Source organism: Equus caballus, chromosome 19 (assembly GCF_041296265.1).
Source record: "Equus caballus isolate H_3958 breed thoroughbred chromosome 19, TB-T2T, whole genome shotgun sequence".
Taxonomy (NCBI): domain Eukaryota; kingdom Metazoa; phylum Chordata; class Mammalia; order Perissodactyla; family Equidae; genus Equus; species Equus caballus.
The window spans coordinates 1,536,264-1,559,153 of NC_091702.1; the positions used below are offsets into that span (position 1 = coordinate 1,536,264).

The 22,890-nt window shown below is 51.4% G+C and overlaps 1 protein-coding gene and 1 long non-coding RNA gene across 9 annotated transcripts in view; one reads left to right on the forward strand and one right to left on the reverse strand.

Annotated features, from left to right (window-relative positions):
- Nucleotides 1–22,890, forward strand: part of LOC138919042 (heparan sulfate glucosamine 3-O-sulfotransferase 4-like) — a 100,665-nt gene that overhangs the window by 21,935 nt on the left and 55,840 nt on the right. Inside the window, exons 2-3 of one of the 8 annotated variants that reach the window (XM_070243012.1) lie at nucleotides 3,068–3,161; nucleotides 6,686–7,016. The exons of the other annotated variants lie outside the window; for them this stretch is intronic. The gene's annotated coding sequence lies outside the window, so the exon portion shown is untranslated. Of the gene's footprint in view, nucleotides 1–3,067; nucleotides 3,162–6,685; nucleotides 7,017–22,890 lie in introns of those variants that run through there. 8 annotated transcript variants of the gene reach the window in all.
- On the reverse strand, nucleotides 11,167–12,765 carry LOC138919043 (uncharacterized). The gene is made up of 3 exons (XR_011428930.1): nucleotides 12,104–12,765; nucleotides 11,764–11,790; nucleotides 11,167–11,354 (listed from the first exon to the last, which is right to left on the reverse strand). It is a non-coding gene; the product is annotated as an uncharacterized lncRNA (long non-coding RNA).

Consider the following 22,890-nt stretch of genomic DNA (forward strand, 5'->3'; position numbering starts at 1 on the left):
GCTCTGTCCACTCTGCCACAGCCTGTCCTTAAGGGACATCCCCACATTCGATGGCTTGCTGGGGGGGGCATCAAGAGAAGGGGGCTCAGACTGCCAGTGCCCAGACTCCAAGGGCCTCCACTCTCCTCCCTCTCACCCTGAATCAGCCCCTAGCCCCTCCTGAGTGGAACCCCGTCTTCCCAGCCTGGACCATTAGAGCACGAATTCCCCTTCCCAAGACGTGCATCCTGGAGAAGGGAGAGTCCCCTGGTGTGGACTCTGTCTCCCTTAGGATGTCAGTCTCTCCCAGCCTCCTGGGCTTGGCCTCTACTTGGGGAAATCTGGGTCTCAGAAGCTGTACCTCAGGCCCCTCCTAGCTGGCAATGTGTATGTCACACCCACATCCTGCCCCACCAAGCCATGTACACATATAGTGCACACAATCCAGGCACTGAGTCTTGTGTGGGGTGAAGATTTGTCCTGCACAGGGAGGCAGGGTGTATGGTGAGGAGAGAAGGAATGTGTGAAATGTATGTAGAACAGGGAGAAATGAGGTCCTCTGGGGACACTGGGAGAGGTGTGGGCAGCACTGAGGGCCCTTGTAGTCTGTGGTTGTGATGTGAAGGTGGGACCAGCCCTCACTGCACCAGCCTCTGCCCCTTTCCCGGCTGGGGGCAGATGCGGAGGAGGCAGAGAGTTGGGTTCCCAGGGTGGATTTCACCTGGCCAGGACCGTGGAAGGGGTCGGTCAGAGCTACAGGTCAGGAGCGTGGGGCTGTCCCGGAGCTCAGTGTCTGCAGAGGAAGAAAGGACGTGATGGAGGGGAAGGAGAGTGAACATGGAGCCAAGTTTGCAGATGGGGAGACCCAGTGGCTGAGGAGGAGTGAGGAGAGGGAGCCCACAGTGACTGGGCTGCAAAGACACCACTGGGTGCCAACTGGAAGGGGTTGGCCTGAAATGGGTTATCAGTCATGCTGGAGAGGTTTATATGTGTGGAGTGAGGCCAGGGTAGTGGGTGGCAGGGGTTGAGTGAAGGAGGGTGGACAGGGCCCTGAGGGTCCAGGATGTCAGAAGGATCATCTGGGTGGATGGCAGAGTGACCAAGAAGGGTCGAGTCGCAGTGATGGTGAAGAGACAGACAGTGAAGACTTATACAGACACCCGAACACACACACACATGAACACACACACACACAGGGACCCTGATCAGCGCATAGGGTGCAGTTTGGCCCAGTGGCTGAGCACAGCTGCCAGAGGTGCCAGCCCTTGTGGGCAGCCCCTTCTCTGTGGCCATGCCACTGTCCCTAAGGTGCCTCCTGCTCTGTGGAGAGCCCCACTCAAGAGCTTCATCATCTTCATGCCCTGATTATTCATCTTGTCCCTGAAGCACTCGATACCATGGTCTCTCTCCAGGATGAACCAGACGTTGATGGTGGGTTGCCACCCTGGAGGTGACATGGGTTAGAGCCATGTTGGACTCCTTGTGGCCTGTGGGGTTGGGGAAGGTCCTAATGCCTGAAGGAGGAAGAGCAGACGTGGGGGAAACCCCGATGCAGGGAGTTGCGTGGCCAGGAGGGATGCAGGCCCAGACCCCAGCAGTGCAGAGTGGAGACGGCTGGTGGCCGGCAGGGAGGCTGTCCACCCTGCGTCTCTTTGCTGGCCTCAGGATCGCTGTCATCAGTCAAGACTGCCGGAGGCTTGTTTTCACGAGTTCTCTCAAATGCTGCAGGAGCTTAGGAACAGGTGACCTGAACTTGAGACTTCCTGACCTGGTCTCTGAATGAAATAAGAGGAGGTGACAGGCTCTGTACCAGCAACTTTTGTGTCCCCTGAGGGTGGGGATCCTGTGAGGCCGGGGAAGCACAATTGTCCTGTCCCTGGGCACGAGGCCAGCTGCAGCGAGACAGGTTCACAGGTGGAGGGGTGATCACGGAAGGGCGTGCCCGGGCTTTGGAAAACTGGAGAAAGTTGGTCCTTGGATGGGGTGTGGAAAGAACATGAGCTATGGGTGGGGAGGAGCCAGGATGATTGACAGCTCTGAGCAGTGAAGGAAAAACTGTCTCCCCAAGTAGAGATCTGAGGTTTCCACAGTACAGTAGGAGCTGAGTCTGTCACATGGTGGTTCACCCAGATTCACAGACTGGGTGGTCACCTGGCACATTCCAGCAAAAGTGCTGCCCCCTGGAAGCCAAGGCCATCCATGCAGTTGAGCCAGTGGCCACTACCAGATTTTGAATTTTGAGGCAATGATTCCACAAAGGGCATTATAAACAGTTTGCATCCACTTGCCTTCCTAGAAAACAGGAGCTGCCTTCGAGATCTGTTCTGGCATTGGAAGCATCCCAAGGTTTCCAGGGTGTGAATACTGACTTGTCAACCAAAGGGCACGCTCCTCATTCTCTCAATGCCTATCCTGCCTCTTCCAACCCAGGGTTGTGCCACCATTTTATCCATTAAGCCCAGCCCCTGCCTTGTCAGTCCCACCCCAATACACCAAGGACACTGAACTGGGGTTCTGCAGCATCTTTGCTGAAAAAAAATGAAAGGATAGTTTCAATCCCATAGCCCCTGTCATCACCTCTCATCACACTCTACTGCCATGATCTCCTGAAGCATGTGAACCTCCGTGACCTCCCTCACAAATGTCCCCAGGCATTGCTGATGTGGCTGCATAGCATGGATGGTCAGGAGACTGTCCAGTGAATCTTGCAAACTCCTCCTCCCCCAACCTCAGCCAGGAGATCACTCCTGGGTGAAGTCCTCCCATCTCAAGCACAGTGAGGCTGTGGGTTGCAGGCTTCAGGACTGGCATTCCTCTTGGGTAAAGCTTGCCCATCTGCCACTCAAGAAGACTTTGAAAGTTTGAGTGGGGACCTCATCTTATTTACCTTGTCTTCAGTGCCCAGGATGGTGTAAACAACACCCAGCACATGTGGTAGGCTGAATGGAATGAGCTAACGGAACAGTCAATGCCCTGACTAGCCCCACTTCCCCCTGAGGAACAGAGCATTTTGCCTCTCACTAAGTGACTTTCACAATTCCCCCATAAGGCCTGGTCTAAGGACACATAATTCTTGTCTTGCTGACAGTTCCCAACAGGATCCTAGAGAGGCTGTTGGTGTGCTATGGAGAATACCCCAAACCTCTTCCTTGCCCATCTCGCTTACAGAGTTGAGCTGCCAGGTGAGTCCACCAGGGGCCCCACTGGGTACAAGAGGATGACAATGGCTGCCCCTGGCCCATTTGCCCACCTGTCTTGTAGACAAGAGGCCTCTGTTCTTTGTCTCAGCAGAAGCCAGTCCAGAGCTCGCACTCTGGGCTCAGAGATCCCCAGTGCCTATCAGTCTATTCACCTTCCAGCTCATGTGAGAACTGTGAAGCCTCCACTTCCTCAAATACCCACAGCACTGGGCTTTTGCGGGTTGTGAATGAGAGAAGGCAAGTAAAGCATTACCCAGGGAACCACACTGTAATTAGTTCTTAGTACATGGTGGTGACTCTCCCTTATTTTCATTAACACCACCACCATCTTTATCGTGTGAAGTGTCCTAGAAACACCAGCACATTAATAATTAGAAGACATAGGACCTATATGGCAGGCCACTGCCTGGCTCCAATGTGCAGGTAGGAGATGAGGCCTGTTTCCAGTACCCCAGGATTGGTATTGGGGAGCTCAGGGGTGGGACGAGAGGGAGGGACACCCCCATGTTGTGCGTTCTGAATTCCAAAAACCTTGAAGTTCATTCTGAAGCCGAAGGGTGGCAGGGATGGCATCACTTTACTCTGGTGATATCAATGGTTCCTGCTCAGCACTTTGTATACCATTTTCCTGAAAGCTTGGGAAAAAAGATGTCGGTGATAAGGGCTTTATGGAGAAAAATGTAACAAGATTGAAGGGACTGAGCCCAGATGTCTTTAAAATGACTAATATCAGAGCAGATGTCCATAGCTCAGGAAAGTGGGCTGTGAAGTCAGGTGAAACAAGGAAAGAGATCATATGGTTGATGGAGATACGAGAGGCAAACAGCAAGTTGTCCCTCCACTTGAGTCTGCCGTCCCATCGCGTCAGCTGAGGAAGCTGACACTAGTGGGAAATGTCCGATGAGATTTCCACAGAAACTGCGAAGACCCTAATATCCTGAAGGGGAGGGGCTGTTGATGAGCTCATTGAGAGGAGAACTGTGAAAGGACCACAACCTTGTCAGAATTGGACATCTCCCCAATCCAGAATAAGGAAGGGACGAGAAAGGCAGAGCAGTAGATGGAGCAGATGTGCATAGAGCTCACAGTGATGCTCAATTGGATTAGACTCACTTACCTTAGAAGTGTCCAAGTGTGCCTTCGCAATCGTTGCCTCATAGGTATTCATTCATCCATCCATCTAGCCATCCATCCATCCATCCATCTATCCACCATCCATCGTGCACACATCCACAAGCCATCCATCCACCATTTATTCATCCATTCATCTATCCCTCATCTGTTCATCCATTCATTCACCATCCATCCATTATCCATCCATCCATCATCCTTCCATCCATCTAGCCATTCATCCATCCATCCATCCATCCATCCATCCACCTGTTTATCCACCATGCATCCCTCATCTATCCATCCATCCAGTCGTCTACTCATCTATACACTATCCAGCCAGGCAGCCATCATCCATCCCTCCTCCCACTATCCATTCAAAATCCTGTCATTTATCCCCCATCCATGCAACATCTATCCATCCTTCCATACATTGATCTATCTATCCATCTACTCATCTATCCACTATCCATCCATCACCCACCTAACCACCATCCATCCATCCACCCACCATCCATCCACCATCCTTCCATCCTTTCACCATACATTCACTACCTACTATCAATCCATCCACCTACTATCCACCCACCATCCTTCAGTCCTTCCATCAACCATCCACTATCCATTCATCCACCCACCCACCCACTATCCATTTATTCACCATCTCTCTATCCATTTACTAGGTAATTTGGGAACATAGGATAAAAATTATTATGACTGTGTTGCCGGCCCTTCCTCTGCCCTGACACTATTGAGGGCTCCAGATCCTCTAAACCATTACCATTGTCAAGCTCTGTCCCCTGAAATCAAGTGCAGTTTTGTTCCGATGATGAGCACACATACTCATGCTATTCCCAAGATCTTGGACATGGCCACCCACCAGGATCTGGTTTCCCAGCACCAGCTCCTGCCTCATCCCTGTGTCTTCTGCGGCTCACGTTCCTTGAGAGGCTGAGGTTAAATCTCAGGACTGAATGAAACAATCCTTTCATGGGTGAGGGAGAGGGAAGATCCAGACATGGGCATATACCAGAGAAAAGGCAAAGAGAGGGGACCACTTGTCTCCTCAGGCCCAGGTGGACAAGAGTTAGGCTGGAAAGCTGACAATCACCCAGAGAGGAAAGGTGGACATGGGGAGACAAATGGGCAGAGAGGGGGAAGAAACGCTGGACTCTTTAGTGGGAGGTGAGGTGTTAGGGAGGCCTGGAGCCCAAGGCCGAGTGTCAGGGCGGTCCAGGTCACAAAAATACCAAGAGGCACAGAGGGGTCCCAGGGAGGTGAGGCTGTGATGGTCCCCGTGTAGGGACTGGGAACTTGGTGTCATCTAGATATTTGCAGACCTCAAATATTGTTTCAACAGCACTATGGATTTTGGAAATTTATAACATGTTTGATAATAATGTGTTTGACTTTTAATATTGACCACAGTGTAGTACCTTGCAAAATATAAGCACATAATAGGGACAACATTCTTCACATTAATAGGTAGACTTAAAATATGCAAAGTTCCTTCCAAACCATGACTTTGCTGAAGAAACTACATCTTAGAAAGGCTACCTGACTTGCCCATAATTTCACCAGAAGTAAGGGGTTGGCAGGGACCTATGGTGGATGAAAATCTGTCCAAGGCCTCACTGAACTGCCCACTCAGGCAGTGGTCAGGAAGATGCTCTGCTCTCCCCGGGAGACATCACCAAAGACACGAGAGGAAACTCTGGCCCAAGCTCACCTGATGCTCAGAATAACAGAATTGAGACTCTAAGCCAGTGAAGGTGGCTGACCTGGGGCCTGTACAGGCCAACTGCTCATCCTTACTGATATTCTCACCTCACCTTTTCAGTGTGGGTGGGAATAAACTGGGTCCCCTCTTCTCATAGCACAGAGAGCAGACTTAGCCATGCTTTCAGGAGGGAGGGCTGCATGGCCCAGTGGGAGCCCCTATATCTGTTCCCTGCTCACCTGGCCTGCCAGCTGCCCTTTTATCCTCTGGCTTAGGCTGACCTGGAGACAGGATCCTGCCACTCCCTGACCTTCATAAAGGCCCTTCAAGTTTGCCGTGTAGTTGGTGATTATATTGTTTGGATCCTGTGAATGGATGTTCTTAAATTTTTGTAATTAGCCATCATTACTCTTGGGTTTGATTCCTTCTGAAAAAAACATATCTGGAAGGGGGAATGTCATCAGAATGGGAAGTGGTAAACATCTGCATTGAGAGTTAGCAAGATAAACAATGGCTTCCTTGTGTGTATCCTCCACCTCGCCTTGGCCTTTATTGTACGAGCCCCAGGGATCCTCGACAAGCCCCGTCCCTCGAGCATCCCTGGGAGAGTTGGTCCAGTCCAGGCTACAGATCCCACCTTGGAGCTGACGTCCCCTCACCTCCCCTTTCCCGCCAGACCTCCTGAACTCCAAGCAAAGCATCCAGCCCGCTCTAAACATCCCCACAAGGATGCCCACGGCTCCCATTGCAGTTGCCTTTCTCCCTGCAGGCGGAATTGATCTCCTTCCTCTCAAATGTACCCTGGCTCCTGTGTTCTGTATTCTCATCACTGCTCCCAGTGAGACCCTGGGAGACCTCACTGACCCTCTGTACCCTTCACTTCTGTTCCCCACACCACCTGGGGCCTTGCTCAGATGCATGCCCGCAGTCCACCTCCTCCCTCTGCTGCTGCTGCCCCTTTCCTACCTCGAGACTTGGAAGTATTGGGATGAGATCTCTGACTGAAATATCCTGAGTGGCCTCTGCTTTCCCTGTCCCTCATTCCTCCTCCATTTTGCTCCCAGAACTTTCCACCAAATGCAAATGGCATCTTCTTGTCCCTGTGGATGTGTGCTTAAGTGTGTGTGTGCATGTATGTGTATCTGCATATGTGTCTGTCTATGTGTGCATTCGTGTATGCATTTGTACACAAATTTACATGTTCATTTGTGCACATGTATATCCGTATGTAGACATGTACACACGTGTGCACATGCACATGTGTGTATATGTCTCTCTGTGTGCATAATAGTCTCTGTGTATCTGTCTGAGTGTGTGCATGTGCACAATTGCGTATGTGTCTCTCTGTGTTTACATTGTGCAGCAAGTGTGTCTGTAGTGTGTGTGTGTGTGTGTGTGTGTGTGCCTGGGTATGGTAAGGAGAAGGCTCCACAACATTCCCACTGCTACCCGGTACAGTTCTTGCTGAAAAGGGTGGAGGGACCTATGGTGAATGGAAAACCTGTCCAAGGCCTCACTGAGGTCCCCACTCCACTAGAGGGCAGGAAGATGCTCTGCTGTGCCTGGGAGATGTCACCAAGGACACAAGAGAAAACTCTGGCCCAGGTCCATGTGGGGCTCAGAATAACAGGACTGAGACCCTAACCAAGTGCAGGTAGGTACCCAGTTCTTGCTCCAAAGGATTCATGATTCCACCTTCACCAGGCCCCAGAACCCTCCAGCCCTGGCCATGCTGCTCCTCTGCTGGACGTTCATCACCGCTGATGGTGGTCCCGACAAAGGTCAGGTTTGACTATTCACAGTAGTCAAAGGGTGGAAACAACCCTGATGTCCACCAGCTGAAGAATGGATGACCAAATGCGATCTATCCAAGCAATGGGATCTCATTCACTCATAAAGCAAATGAAGTTCTGACACAGCTGCAACGTGGATGGACCTTGGAAACGTGATACTGGGTGGAAGAAGGCAGACACCAAAGGCCACACATTGCAGGACTCCATTTATGAGAATGTTCAGAGTCGGCAAATCCAGGGAGAGAGGAAGTAGATTAGTGATTGCCAGGGGTCACAGAAGAGGGAGGAATGAGAAGTGACTGCTAAAGCCTGAGGAATCTTTATGGGGTGATGAAAATATTCTGGAATTAGTGACGGGGGTGAGGGTGAGGTTGTGCCTCTCAGAAGGAGATGGCAGGAGTTGTGTGGAGTTTCTGAACTTGATGTGGAGCGAAAGTGCAGTGGTCAGTGATGGTAGCTGGCCAAGTGGCCTAGGCAATCCCCACCTGTGGCCTGGGTCCCCTCGAGGCTGACCCTAGAAGGGGTGAGTTGAGGTCAGTGAGCCCCCACAGAGGCAGCTCCTCGGCAGTGGGGAGTCATTTCCTTCTGCTGAGTTGCACAGCAGGGCCTTTTAAGTGCAGAGCTGACCTGAACTGGGTCCCTCGGGAGGAGACCAGCCTGATTCCTGCTCTAGATGGTTCTTCCCAACCCCTTCTTAACTAGAGGTCAGGGGTCGAGTGCTCATCTGTGCAGACGTGGTGCTCCCATGTGTGGTGAGCATGAGTAGACATACGCTGCCCTCCAACCAGCAAGTAAACAGGAACAACTGGGTCATCCATCTGGGCCCCACTGAGATGGAGGGGGTCTCAGGGTGTGTGGCATAGAGAAGCAACTACTGAAGGGTGGCTGTGTGGGTCAGTCTGGCCCTAGGACCAGCTACAGTGGGTCAGGGGCTGTGGTTTGACCGCTGTTTTCTCTCTTCTGAGTGTCCTCTTGAAAGGAGGATTCCCAGGACCTGGAGGAGCTGCTCCCTAAAGGTGAGCAGAGGTGTTTACATGCGCTCAGGACATGACAGGTGGGCTATAGTGTCCACGCAGGGTGACGCTCTGAGCCCCTTCAGGAGAGAGCCTGCCAGTGAGCTGCAAGGATGACAGTTGGCTAAAGACACCAGTGGCAGCACCCCAGGACCGAGCCCATTGGGAGTTTGGGGAGGAGAGTGCTGAGCTGGCCTTTCCACCATGCAGGCTCCTCCATGGGCAGCCATGGCTCCCAACTCCCCGCTGGGCCAGCTCGGCTCCTTGGAGAGTCTCCTGCCTCATTTGGCTTCCTCCCTCCTGATCTTTCTCAGGTATCAACCCCAAGGCCCCTCTTGCTCTCTTACCCGGCTCAGTGGCCAATTCTCAGAGGAACCAACTGAGCAAGAAATCAGGTAAACAAGCCAGAGGAGAAAGGGAGAAATAGAAGGGTCCTGTCTGTAGGAACGATGAACTCTATGTGGGGTCCGCTTCTTACTCTTCGTTCTGTCTGTCCACCCATTGCTTTGAGGCCACGACAGCTAGGACCTCAGACCTGGACCTGTTTGGGGTGGTTTCATTTCAGGGATGCTCCTTGGGCTCCACCCAGAATGAAGTCCACGTGGGGAGTAAAGCATGGTGGTTTGACCGCAGGGACTTGAGTCCCCAGGATGCCAGCTGCCTCTCTGAGAAAGTCTGTGGTCTTCCTGGGGTCCATACAGGGTCCTGTCCCATGGGAAGTGTGGTTTTCAGGATTCGGTTAAGATTCCACTTGTTCTGCCCCATCTTGCCCATGAAGGCCCTCCCCGGACACCAGGCCCTCCAGGGTCCAGGAATCCACTGAAAACCACTGCCCAGCACAGACCAGGCACCTGGACAGCCTGCAGGCAGGGCCAAGGCTGTTGTGGTGCAGACAGTGCTGGGGCAGGTACTGGACTTGGATTCCCAGACCAAAGAAAAGACTTCATGTAGGAATTCTGTTGCCCCCCAATTAGGAAGACAGACCCTGAAAATCGGCTCTGTATGAGCCCATGGGCTGGGCACAGGGATTCTTCAGCTCTGCCCACTTGTTCTCCAGCTGGAGGGATGTGCCCTGGGGAAGTTCTGCTGAGGATTGTCACCTGTCAGGTCTTAGCATCCCTACCCCAAGTCTTAACCCCTCGACCCTTGAGGACCCTGAACCCTGACCCTGGCCATCTCACAGCCCCTTCTCTGCACAGACCCCTGGGGCTGCCACATCAGAGGGACACCGCTGCTTAGGGGCAGGTCAGCACCAGGTGGACAAATGGCACAGGGTCCTGGAATCCCAGGACACGGGCCTGCGTGCACAGAGTCTTCCACCGACTCCCTCCTCCCAGGCTCCTGCCTTGATGGCCTCGTGCCATTGCAGGGACAGTGGTATAAGAACTGTCATCCTTATGGAAGCTGAAAAAACAAAGCCAAGGCAGTTGTAACCTGTGATTGCCTGGCCCCCTGGGCACCGCCTCAACCTGTGGGGGGCTTGCACCATGCAGGGACTCCCTACCTAGTATTTCGTTGTCAAGGAAGGAACCTACAAGTACCAGGGTGCCAGAAGTCTGCATCTGGGGCCTGCTGTGTTCAGGAGAGGCCCAGGGATGCTCGCCATCCCACCGGGGACCTTGGGCCTGTGACTTGGGAAGGTGCACTGACCCTGCATGAAGGGAGCTCCAGGCACCCCCCTGTCTCTAGGGAAGCTGGGCTGCATCCACCTCTCCTACCACAAGCAAGGAGACCCTGACCTCAGTTGGCTGGCTGTCACTGCAAAGCCCCAGGGTGATTTGGGAAACCATAGTGATGACATTACAATTGTGAACAAGGTCCCTCTTGAAGTGGCTCCCTCCCCAGGGGCAGTGCATGTGTCCAGCCAGGCCTAGGGGGAAGTGGCAGGAGCAGAGTCCCACCCAGGCTGGGATTCCAGGGTCCTGCTGTCCCCATCCTGATGGCCTTTGGAAGCCTGGTCTCCTGCCTGCACCCTCAAAGGCAGCCTCCCAGCACTCCTGTCACCACATCTAGGCAGTTGGGAATCAGGGGGCCAGGTGATCCCCACCTGCACACATGTCATCACCTCTGGGCTGTATCCGACCCTGTTATCTTCACATCCCTTCTCCCCCACCACGTGACCACCCAGAACCTGAGCTTCTTGGGTGTCAGACCTGTCCCCCATTAGACCCTTGGTCAGAGCTGTAGCACCCATCCCTCGGCCTGGACCCTAATGCCCATTGGATTGGTCCAACTTTCAAGGAGAATGCAGACATAGATGGGTCCTCCTGTCCTGCCTTCTCTGGCTTGCCCACTTCCTCCCAGTTCCCAGCCCACGCGAGGGACCCCCACAGACAGGCAGAGTCACCAGGAACTGCTGAAGCTCTTTATGTGGAACTAGGAGAGGGGATGCATGGCTGGGGGAGGAAGGGGAGTCAAGGTAACTGGAGGGGCAGAGCAGGTCAGGCTCTAGAGGCAGGGGCTCCTTCCATGGCCTGCAGGACAGAGGGTCTTGATGGTGCTGCCCTGGGGCTGCTGTGGGGTGCTGATGTCCCCTGCCCTAGAAAGAAGGGAGAGGGTCAGTGAGTCCAGGACAGGGGAGGGGAGGGGGGGCAGGTGTGGGGTTCTCAGGGGTGGCAGTGTTGGGGACATATGTAATGCTCTCAGGGCTGCTGCATGGAGGGCAGCCTCCCACTTCCACCAGGTGCATGGGTGTGGTGGAGGACAGACCCTGGCCCATTGGTCCCAAGTTACAGAGACAGAGAAAAAAAGGAGTCCCTAAATGTCCCAGGAATGATGTTCGGGGACAGACATCCCAAGTAAGGATCAAATCCCAGAGAGGATCTCAGAGCAGACAAGGCTCTGCCTGGCTCACATGGAGTCCCTCTTGTCTCCACCTTGGGGGTGCCTTGGTGACTCCTGACGTTCCTTTGAACCCAGGACTCTTGTTTGCTTCAAGGGTCACTTACCCTAGTCACTTTCAGGAATGCAGCTTTCTGTAGAAACCAAGGAAAATTCAGCAATGAGAAGAGACCCTAGCCAAGGGCCCAGACCCCATCAAGCTGCAGCTCTGACACCAATAGCAGAGACCCGGAGTGGGGCCCTTGTGCCCCTGTGACACAACACAGCGCTGATGTCTCCCCCATGGCGGGGGGCAGGGGAAGGGGCGAGGAAGGTCATGGGGGACACAGAGGGACTTGAAGGGCACAGTGGGACACGAGGAATCTGTTGGGGACACAGGGAGGGACATAGGGGACAAAGGGACATGCAGAGTGGACACAGGGAACCTGGGCAGAGTTGTCCTCTTACCCGTCTGGACAGGCATGATGATGATGTCCTGTGGCAATCCCTTGCGCTCTGTGAATTTCTTAAATTCTTCCAGGGCTTCCAGGCTCATGTCGGGATTTCTACCTGTAGGAGAGGTGACCAGGTGAGCCTCAGGTTCAGGAAGCAGACCCCAAGAGGAGACAGTGCCTCCTAGCACTTGGGGGGCTTTGTCCTGTAATGGCTGAGGCTGAGATGGAGGGTTCCCCCGAAAGTGGATACAGAGTAGGCCCAGAGGAGACAGGCCACCACCCAGGTGAGAGGTTCCTGTGAAGGAGGATAGCCAGGGAGACACTCCGAGACACTGAGGGCCCCTGGGGTCCCAGGCCCACTCTCAAAACCGATCTGCAGGGTCACACCCCTGACCTGGAAGAAGCTGATGGCCTGGAGGAATTGTGATGCTCTCTGGCCAGAAAATTCTTGGACTTCACCCCACTCTGGAGGGTCATTGCTCCAAGAAGACCTCTGTCAGCAACAGTGCACTCCCCAATGCTGACCTGGCCTCACGCCCCAGACCCCAAGAGATGGGACTTAGCAGCTGCGTCCATATCCCCTTGGTGAGAAGTCAGGTCACTGAGGGAGTTTGGACTGGACACCCCAGGGCAGCAAATTGTGCCAGGCCCCCAAAGACAGAAGCAGGGTGTTCGTATTCCCCAGAAACAGGACTGAAGCCAGTTCCACTGACTTCTAGAAGCAGAGCCTGTGGGGGTGGGTCAGGAGAGGTGGATCTCTGAGGACCTGGGGCAGCAGCCTCTTACCCACAAGTTTTGCCATGCGGATTGCTTTCCCTCCGAGCTGGCCCTCGCAGTAGAAGATGCGGTGGTCCTTTACTGGCAAGTCCAGGATGTACATGTGCCTTTTTCCCCCAACTGCAGACAGACATAGAGAAAATTGGTCTTTAGTGTCTTCATTCCTGCAGAAAATATTTGAGACATTAGGGAACATTTTGGAACGTTTCAGTTTCTCGGCCACCTTAGCTCTACTGACTGCCCCGTAATCCAGGTGCCCAAGCTGGTCCAGTGCCCAGGACACACTGCTGCTCAGAACCATGGACCACACTCTGGAGAGGGAGACTCTTCATGAGGAAGGTTCCAACCCAAGCAGTGGAGTCACCAGAGGCCAGAAGACATCAGAGGCTGGGGCTCTTTCCTTTGTTCACCCAGCACCTGCCCCGCCCTGCATCCTCATCCTCAACCCTTGGTTCTCTGCAAGCTGAATTGCTAGGACCATCCAGAGGGAGGGTTTGGTACTGTCATCCTTGCTGTGGAGAAACCTTTCCAATGTCAGGACAAGGAGACTCCTGGGAAGGGAGTGGCTAGCTGCTCCTGGGAGGGGACAGGGCAGGGACTGCCCGGCAGCAGGCAGCCTCAGGGGAAGGGGAGGCCTGGGCTCTGGCAGGGAATGTGGCACAGCCTGGTCTGGACTCACAGGCTATATCTGCCAGGCTCCTCAGTTTGGTGCATCACAACTCGCTTCTCGTGGCACTGGCCCCCCTTCCTGGAAAACGGGAGGCAGAGGGGAAGGCTGTCAGGAAACACACTCGAGCCAACCTGAGCTCACCTGGCACATGGGCCTCTGCCCTGGTGTCCCCACGAGTTCCATTGTCATCCCCACAGTCTGGACTCTCTCCTTTCTATGTCAGGGGGACATTCATTTTACCCACATCCCAAAGTGGGATGGGAAGAGGCACAAAGAGGGGCTGCTCTGGGCCACCTCGCAGCCTGGGGAGAGGGAGGAGGAGGGGAGAGCAGCACCCTTGGGAGGCAACACTCACATGAAGGTGCCCATGGCCTCCAAGTTTCCATCATCCAGGGCAGTGACTGTCAAGGGGGACACCTTCTTGGGCCTTTTCTCCTTAGGCAGGTCCTTGTCAGCCACCACGGCCTTCACATACCATGTCCCTATGATCTGAGCAGGGTGGGGGCCATGAGTCCAGCACGGACATAGCCCAGAATCTCCTCCTCACCCCACTACCCCCATCCTCTGTGCATGGGCTGCAGCCATCACCAGACATCCCCAGCGCCCCAGGTGCTGTCCTCCAAAGGCTGGCTGGGTCCCGTACATCCACACCCTGTGCTCTGTTAGAACCAGCCCAGCACTCAGGGCTCCCGACCCTAAACAGAGGCAGGGGGTCTCTCACCCCATGAGTCTCTTCTCTGCTGAGACCGGGCCCTGGCCCTGGATGAGTCTATACTCCACAGGGTCCTCAGTGCCTCTGGGTTCCCGAAGTGTCAGACCAACAGTCCCTATGCTGAACCCACTCCCCTGCTTCAGCCTCTGGGCCCAAGGAGGAGCGCTGTCTGCAGACACAAGAACAGAGCCTCCTGCTCCTCTGACCACACTCTGCAGGGAGCACAGGGTCAGAACTTCGACCTTGAATGACACCTCCTAACACAAGGCCCCTGGTCACTGCTGGCCAACAGGTAGTCACCGCCTTTCCCCCATACCTCTCTTCCCGCCCTTCCCTGGGCTCACATTCTCGTTCTCTGAGGGGAAGAACAGAGGGTCCTGGGCCTGCAGGGCTGTGATCAGGCCAAGGGTGATGGTCAGGAACAGAACCTTCATCTCCAGGGGTCTGTGCTCACAGCCGCCGGCAGGTCACTGGGGTCTGGAGGAGGCTGTGCGAGTCCTCACAGCGCTGCCCTTTATACCCAGCTCGGCTCCTGCCCATGAACACTTGGCACTGGCCACACCCCTCCCACCTAGCATCCTGGCAATTCTGCATCAGGGGAGGTGGACTGTCATTATTGTTGGAATCTGATGAGTGACAATTAAGTGCAACCCACAGAATAAAAGACACATAATACCATCCCTTTTTCCTGCCTTCCAGGGTGCTTACTCCAAGTGAGCCATCTGGATGAGGACATTATCAGAAGGGGCAGGGGTGCGTGTCTGCACTCCCAGTCATGGAGGGAAGGCCAAGGGCTTCCTTACACCCCCGCCCATCCCCCTCCCCCAGGATCCCAGGGCTGGATCTTCCGCCAGTTCTCTGGTAACTGGCCTCTCACTGCTGAGGGGAGAGGGACTGAGCTTTACAACTACAGAGACAGGGTGTGCAATCAGCTGATTCCCACAGGGTCCCCAGAGTCCGAGCTCTCTCCTGCCCTGGGGCCCCTGCGTTTGCTCGTCCTGGGCCTGGGCCCCTCAGGCCACCTCTTCCTGGCATTTGGGGCACTATTTTATGTCTCAGGATCAGTTTAAATATCACCTCCTCAGAGGGGCCTCCCCAGGCCACAGGAGGGAGCGATCTGGCTGTGCCACCCCCTTCATTTGGGACCCCCAGGCCAGGCTGTGTTTCCCGGAGAGCACTCATTACTCTCTGGATTGTCTGCTCATTTCTCCCCATGAGTGTTCAGTGCCCATCTTCTCTGTTAGAATTAAGTTCCCCAAAGGGAAAGGCTTGATTCCCGGGTCTCATGAGTTCGATGGCCTGTAGGGAGGAGCTCCATCCACGTGCTAGGTGCTCTTGGTCGTTCGTTCATTCAAGAATAAACCAGTTACTGAATCTCTCTGAGCCTCAGAGGATTCCGCCCCCACAGGGGCACCCACAACTTCGATCACTTTGGATCTTTGTAAGGCTCTGCTGAGTGGGCCTGCGAAGACCCAGCTCCCCTGACATGTACAAGGCTCAATGAATGAGGGCTCCTCCCTCCTTCTGCCTGGAGTGGGGCCAGGGACCAGGATCCATCAGAGCCTGTCCAAACCCCCAATATTGCAAGTTGCTTACATTCATTCTTCTAAAACCCCGACTCTCCAAAATGCTTCCACCTCCCTCCTCAGCTTTGACTGCCTCATGTACCATAAGACAGGCCTCACATCTCCTTCCCTTTGGATAAATGGGCCGAGTGAGGCACAAACAGGCCACGAGGGGCCTGTGCTCTGAGTTCATGGTTGAGCACACTTGGGCACCTGGCTCTGCTGGTCTCAGTCCTGGCTGCCTTCTGAGCAAGAATTTGGCCTTCTCCCTCCCTGACCCTGTACTTCCTGGGCTTGAATCATCTCCGCTGAGACCCACAGCTGACGTAGACCCTGTACACAGGTGCTACGGCCACACAAGGGCAGCTTTGTGCCTCTCTGGCAGAAGATTGGACACCACTGCCGATTGCACACCCCCAAGTACTCACTAAATAACAATAATTAGCCCTCTCTAATAACCCCTGGGGGATTGTACTGAGGGTGCTGGCACGATCCAGTAATCAACTGCCAACTTGGAAGGTGCTGCTGAGCAGAAAACCTTCCGTCCTGGGAGTAGGAAAGGGCGAGGCCAGTGCACTTTAGGACCAGAGATTAGTAAACATGCTGGAGTCTCTGTGTCAATGGGAGAGCTTTTCCTCTGTCCTGTTCTTGTTGACTGTACCCCAGAGACCTTGATTTCCCTCATTATATGGAGTCACTGATCTAAGCATCTTATGACATTGACAAATTTAATTCCATCCTTGAAAAAGATGATGGAACACCACGTAGGGGTCGTTGGGAGGACAGGGCTGCCCCCATGAACCCTATGCTTAGTGCAATTGGAGATTTCCAGGGGCTGCCCGTCGTCCACCATCTTGTGCTGTGCCACCTCAGGTGAACTCTACAGAGCTTTCCAATTGTGTGGTGTTTTTTTGGATACTGGATGTGTTCAACTGGTGGTAGACACCACTGGGAGAACAGTGGCAGGAGGGGAGACCTATCTCCGCCCCCCAGTACACAATGGCCTGAGGCGTTTCTTTGGATGGCTGCATCCCGTTATGATGGGAGACCATTATACCACCCACACCATGATGACTGCGTCTACTCCACAGCTGTAGCTCTTATCACTTCTGGTGACACCTCTCACAACCTCTCCTTTGAATCTCAGAGTGGTCACAGCTCCTCACAGCTGCTACTTCCCAGATGTCTCACTAAGGGGGACAATGTCTGGGCCTTCCTTGGCATACGGGAACAAGAAGGTTTTCATAGCGCTACCAAACAATCACCAAGACCAGAGGGCTTGCTGGCTGGGATAGGTGGGCATGTAGAAGGGGTAGGAGAGGAGGCAGGATGGCTGCAAATTAAAGCCCCCAGACCACCCGGAAAGCTGGGACTGCAGCTTGTTTCTACTAACCATCTCCTGTCATTATTTTAGAGATTGTGGCTGGTTACTACCCTGAAGCCTCAGTTCCATAATTCACCAGAACAGATTTGGTTTGGAGCATGAGTGCATCAGTGCAGTGCAAGGGGTGGACTATGGTTGACAGTGCTGATGGCCCACCCCCTCAGCCCACTGCACCTGTAGTTCCTGCACACTGAGAGGGTCACAGCTTCCCAACCCAATGCCTGCATCCTCTGTTCCCCTATGCTTCCTGTGCACACATGGTGACACTAGAAGTGCAGGTGAATTCACCTACCAAGTCAGTAGAGATGGTAACTGATGGGCTAATAGTCCTCAGCTCTTTGTTCCCCTGGGACAGTCTTGAGATGGTTCCACCCTATGTCTCAGAGAATCTTCAGGAAGAGTGAGTCCCAGTTGCCCACAATAGTGACCATCTCATTGGCATACCCTTTATTGGATTTTCTACCTTCCCCATCTCACTTGATCTCAGACTTCTCCTCCTGGAACTGTGAGAGAATGAATGTTTATGTTTTAGCCACCTGGCTTATAGCACTGTTTACAGCAGCCTTAGGAAACGAATACAAGCCTTTACATATTAATGATTATAGCAAATGTACATAGACTAACCATGCAAACTAAACGACAGGGATTGGCAGAGTAGATTAAAAACCATGATACAACCATATGCTGTCTTCAAAAAACTTACTAGAAATATAACAATAGGGGTAAGTTGGAAGTAAAAGCATGGAAAACATAAACAAAATAAATCAGTGAATTATGTTACCAGTTATCAAGGGATTGCCTCTGTAATACAACATCAATGTGTTGCCCTCCATTGTTTGCTCTGCAATAATGGAGCTGGACCCAGTAGGCATTTCTCTTTTGCACCTGGCAGGGGTTAAGCTTTGCTAGCAGAAGGCTTAGGGCAAAGGGGCTTCCTTCCTGGTTCCAGGGTGCTTCCAGGTTTTTTTCATTTTCTTTCTCCTGGTGTACAACCAGCAGTGGCACAATCTGGGGATGTCCACAGGCACTCACCCACAGTGGGTGATCAACAGTGGAATCAGTGGATCCCCTTGGATAGCTTCCTAGGGGGATTGAGTGGCACCCCCACAAGTGGAATCCCGGTGAGTCCTGTAGGTGTCATAACCTCAGCCCACCTGCCCCTGGTAGGGGACAGAACTTTGGCACTTGCCACTGTCCGCCTACATTTCCCTACCCGCTGAACGCTGCTCTGACCATGGACCAGCTCTGGCCCTTGGCAACCGGCAAACTCCTCCACCATCCCTGAACTGCAGCCACACCTTCTCCGACAAAGTCTGAACCCGGCCTTGCAGAAGTGGACCCCTCCCACAATTGTTTCTTTCTTAGCTACTCTACTGTAATTCTGGGCTATTCTCTATAGTTCTCTTTACACTTTTATACTTAATTTTTCCTTATAGAAACTATTCCTGCTCAATCTTTTGTATAGTTTCTGTGTCCTGATTGAACATTGATTCACATAATTACATATTATTTTAAAAGATGATAAGTGCTATGGGGAGAAATCTAAGTGGAACAAGTTGTTTAAGGAGTGTCAGGACAAGGGGATAGTTTTATTTTAAATGGCATGGTTGTGACAAGCCTCACCAAGGTGACATTTGAACACAGAATTAAAGATAATGAAGGAAATGAACCATGAAATCAACAGGTGGAAGAGAATTCCAGGTGGAAGGAACATAGAGTTCAAGTCTTTGGGTAGAAGAGTGCCTGGCATGCACCAGGGACATAATGGAGGGCAGAGGGACTGGAGAGATTAATACAGGGAAAGAGTGGCCAGAGATGAGGTCAGAGAGAGGGTGGGACCGATTCAGTTGGGCTTGTAGGCCATGATAAGGACCTTAACTTTTACTCTGAGAGTAATAGAAAGCCTCTGGTGAGATTTTACAACGAATTTGACTTCTGGTTTTAAAACATCACTCCAGTTGCTGCATTGAGGATAAATTTGTGGGGCAAAAATAGAGGCAGAGAAACTACTTTGAAAGGTGCTGCAATAATCCAGTCCAGAACGATGGTGCAATGAGGCCTACCAGCCATCAGGGAGTAACAGGGTGTGGAATTACATACCCACAGCAAACAAAGAGAAAACTGGTCAGAATAAATGAAATGATTTCTTCACTAATGGCTGGTCTACATATGTATTGTTGGAAAGTCCACAAGGCCAGAAAAAAAAATCCTTTGTATAAAGAATGATTCCAAGGAACTGTAAGTCACACCACACCCAACACACACAGATTCTAGAATTAGTTGACATGCCAAGAAAATCGCAAAGGAATAGTCTTTCAACAAGCAGTGTTGGGATAACTGCATATCCACATGTGAAAGAATTAAGTTGACCCCCTACCTCACACCGTATGCAATACTTAAGTCAAAATGGATCAGGAATGTAAATGTAGGATCTAAAACTACAAAACCCCTAGAAGAAAATGTACAACTAAACTTCATGGCCTTGGATTAGGCAATGGTTTCTTACATATGACGCCCAAAGTACAAGCGACTAAAGGGAAAATAGGTCAATTGAACTTCATCAAAAGTAAAACTTTTGTGCATCAAAGGACATGGTCAAGGAAGTGGAAAGACAACCCACAGAAGGGGAGAACATATTTGCACATCTTTACATATCTGATAAGGGTCTACCATTGAGTACATATAATATACTCTTGCAACTCAATAATAAAAATACAAATAGCTCAATTGTAAATGGGCAATGCATTTGGATAAGCATTGCTCCAGATTAATATGCAAATGGCCAATAAGTACAGGTAAAGATGCTCCCCATTATCAGTTGTTAGGGAAATGCAAATCAATACCAGAATGAGATATCACGTTACACACACCAGGATGACTATAATAAAAAAGTCAAATAATACCAAGTGTTGGTGAGGATATGGAGAATTTGGAACCCTCACTCATTCGCTGCTTGCCAGTGGGAATGTGAAAAGGTAGAGTTGCTCAGGAAAATAGTTTGGCGGTTTACACTGATGAATAGCTCAACAAAAGTGATATATGAATACAATGGAATATTATTCAGCTGTAAAAAGGAATGAGGTATTGATACCTGGTACAACATGGATGAACCTTGAAAACATTATGCAAAATGAAAGAAGCCAGACCCAAAATACCACCTGTTGTGTGATTGCATTTATAGGAAATGTCCAGAATAGGCAAATCCAGAAGGACAGAAAGTAGATTAATGAATGCCAGTGGCTGGGGGGAAGGAAGTATGGAGTATGACTGCTAATGGGTATGAGGAACCTTTTTATGGTAATGAACATATTCTGGAATTAGCATCGATGATTGCACAACCTTGTGAATATATTAAAAACCACTGAATTATACGCTTTTTAAAACTTAAGATTATTTTTTAGAGCAGTCTTAAGTTCACAGCAAAATTGAGGGGAAAGCACAGAAATTATTCATGTGCCCCCTGCCTCCACACATGCATGGCTTCCCCCATTTTCAACATGTCCCACAAGAGTGGTAAATGTGTTATGATTGATAAGCCTACATTAGCACATCATACTCACCCCAAGTCCATAGTTTACCTTAACGTTCACTCTTGGCCTTGTTCATTCTATAACTCTGGACAAGAGAATAAGATGTATCCATCTTTAGGCTATCATACAGAGTATTTTCAATGCCTTAAAAATCCTCTGTGCTCTGCAGATTCACCCCTCTTCCTGCCCTCATCAATCTTCAGCAACCACTTAGGCATTTGTTCAGATCTTTCACTCATTGATTAATGAGGTTGTTTGTTTCCTTATTATTCAGTTTTAAGTGTTCTCTATGCATTTCCTATATCAGTCCTTTATGAGATGTGTTTTTGCAAATATTTTACCGTAGTCTGTTACTTATCTTCTCAATCCCTTGTTATCATCTTTCACAGAGCAGAAACTTTTTACTTTTAATGAAGTCCAATTTATCCATTTCTCATGGATTGTGCCTTGAGTTGTGTCTAAAAAATCATCAACATACCCAAGGTTATCTTGGTTTTCTCCTATGTTATCTTCTAAGAGTTTTGGAGTTTTCCATTTTACATTTAGATGCATGATCTATATTGAGTTAATTTTTGTGAAGGGTGTAAGATCTGTGTCCAGATTCATATTTTTGCAGGTGGATGTCCATTGTTCCAGCAGCATTGATTGAAGATCTGATCTTGGCTCCAGTGTATTGCCTTTGCTCCTTTGTCAATTCTCAGTTGACTATATTCCTGTGGGTTTATTTCTAGACTCTCTATTCTGTTCTATTGATTGATTTGTCGTTTCTTTCACCAATATCACACTGTTTTGATTACTGTAGCTTTCTAGTAAGTCTTGAAGTCAAGTAGTTTCCAACTTTGTTCTTCTCATTCAACATTGTGTTCTCTATTCAGAGTGAATTATACACTTTAAAATGGTGAATTTTTTGGTATGGAAATTAATATATAAATAAAACATATTTAAATCAACTCCTCAGAGAAACCTCCCCAGGCCACACTATGGAAGATGCTACCCCACGGCACTCCCTGCACTTCTGTCTCTGTCACTCCCCTGGCAGTGTCTATTGAGGACACATCTCTCCCTAGGGTTACCCTGCTCCTTGACTGCAACCCTGGTGATGATCAATTTTCCCATGGAGTAGGCTTGGTAATGGCTGTCACCAAAGATGTCCACATCCTAGTCCCCAGAGCCTGTATATGTGTTACCTTCATGGTAAAAGTCGCTATCCCAGTGGGATTAAGTGAAGGATCTTCAAATGGAAAGTTACCAACCTCTGTGGGCATCTGGAACTTCCAGGACCCCACACACCTGAGTGTAGACAGGGGCTAGAGGAGAGAGGCCACAGTGTCTCCTGTATAAATTAGGATGCTTGAAGTCAGTGATCCACATGACTGCAAAGTGTCTGTAGGCTTTGGCTCTCCATCAATGACCCACTACGCTCCAAGACCCTGGGATAATGCTTCCCAGACCTTGCAGGCCTGTGGATTAGGGAGAGGTTCAGGGGCTTTGGTGGATGAGGATTGGGCTAGAGAAGGACATGCCAGAGCACCGTGCAGCAAGGCCAAAGTAGAAGGAAAGATGGTTTTTGTTGGGGTGCTCTTTTGGAAGTCGAGGTGAGTCATTGTCCTAGCTGAGGCAAGGATGCCTCGTGAGTGAAGATGACGCCGATGAATGAATACATGGGCGGGGGGAAGGAAGCTTCCAAAGCCCCTCATACTGTCCTTGGTGTCGTAGGTCCCACCGAGAACCTACAGAGCCACCGTCTTGAGAAGCCCCAGTAGAGGTGAATGTGTGGTTTTGTGCTGTCCCTGCCGTGGCTTCTGTCCAGTACTGGCCACTGGGGGGAACCTCCAGTGTCAGGGGGGCCCACTGAGCTGTGCTGGAGCAACTGAACAAAGGAGGAGTCATGTGGAAGTCACGCTGCCCATCCCCCCGCCTCAGAACCCGCTTGCACCTCCTATTACTAGCGTTCGTCTCCACCATTGCAGCAGGTCAAAAGCAGGAAGGAGAAACCGAAGATCCCCCTGTTTACTCATTGAGCAGCTGTGTGCCAAGCCCTCACCCTGGGCCAGGAGCCCTGGTCGGCCCTGGGGTGGTGCTAAAAAGTGCCTAGTGGTCCCTGAGCCCCAGGAGCTCAGTCTGGAGGGAGACGGGCAAAAGCACCACATCCGAGACATGTG